This window comes from Tyto alba, unplaced genomic scaffold (genome assembly GCF_018691265.1).
Source record: "Tyto alba isolate M040663 unplaced genomic scaffold, T.alba_DEE_v4.0 Super-Scaffold_8, whole genome shotgun sequence".
Classification (NCBI taxonomy): Eukaryota; Metazoa; Chordata; class Aves; order Strigiformes; family Tytonidae; genus Tyto; species Tyto alba.
Window position 1 is genome coordinate 17798112 of NW_024881329.1, and position 1569 is coordinate 17799680.

The window sequence follows — 1569 nt, forward strand, 5'->3', positions numbered from 1 at the left end:
ATCGAGAAAAACACTTCTCGCTCAATGTTAATACCCCCCCACTCCCCGGAAAGAAAAACATGCAAGTGCATGTGTCAAAGGCATATGGCTATGCTACAGTAATCTTTAAATAAATCTTGTTTAAATATAACTTTTTGTAAATTTCCAAATGTCTTTTAAAGGCTTTAGGTGGAAAGAGTGCTATAAGAATTAAAGTATGCATTTTTATCTGCAATAAGGAGATGGTAGAATTATCTGAGAGAACTTTAAACTTGCAATTTTTGCATGTTCAGAGGGCAAGGAATTTCAAAACAGATGGTATGATTTCATCTTTCTCCTTTCAAACTGATGTAGAATTAAAAGATGAGAAGTTGCTCTTGCAGTGTCTTATGGACAGTAGTGTTTTATCATGCCAAAACTCAGAGCAGAGAAAGTGAAGTAGTTCAAAGCAGAATTTATGCTTGGAACTAGGTAGACTAAAGATTTGGGGAGCCAGCAAAGTTAATTTTCATGTAAGCAAATATTGACACAGTGCTATGTTTGAAGAGTTATTTGAGGGGGTGATATTTTTGTTGAAACTAAAGAGTTACTTTGCTTTTAAAAGGAAAGTGTTTTTTCACTTCTTGATAATTCCATTTTCAGAGTTGTAGTTTTGGTGCCCTGCTAATAAAATTTAGAATAACTTTAATTTTTTGTTAATTTTGCACAAGAATCAAGGTTCTTTGTTCCTGCTTTCTCCTTTAGTAGGCATATTTTTAAGAGTAATTTAACCCAAATTCTAAAATTTGCTATATTGAGTTATAGTTTTACTCTATAGTTTAATACAGAAAAAAATAATTGAGCCTGTTTATACTGTGAACTGACTAGTTTTGGCTCTGGGTGACTGGAGATACCTATCCCATTAAGACTGGGACTTAGTAAGTCATGTCTCTCCCTCCAAAACTGGTGAAACTGTTCACCTGCATTTTTTTTTTTTAATGCATTGAATTTGTATGTTTATTTGTAATATTTTTCACTAGAAATGTCATTAATGGAGTTTATTTCCCCTCCTCCAGAAGATATAAAAAATACTGGTTGAACAAGTAACTCCCACAGTGTTAAGGCTGTGTTTAAAAACGGGGTTGTTTTCCTTTTGGCATCTGTCTGGATGTGAACCTTTTGCCTACTGATGAAGAGACGGAAACCCCTCAGGACTGTGTAGTTGCAATTTCCAAAACAAAAAGGAGTATTAAGATGGGGGGGGGGACGTCAGAACTATACCAACCTGCTTTACCCCTAGTTAAAGTTCTGACGGTGCCCTTTTGAAGAAGTAGTGCTTGGTCAGCTCATTCAACCCAACGATTTTAAGAAATAGGGAAAAGAGCAGCTACAGTCTAGACTTAAAAAAATATATACAGTCTTTCCCTCCACTCCCCCCCCCCTCCTTTTTTTTTTTTTTTTTTTTTTTAATATATTAATTCTTTTAGCACGGTGCTGGCTAGGGAGCATCGCTCCCACGCGTGTGGCGCGGCCCGCGGGGGGCTGGGGCAGCACCGCCCGGCGGGGCGGGGCGCGGCGGGTCCCTCTCCCACCTGGAGCCGCCCCGCCGGG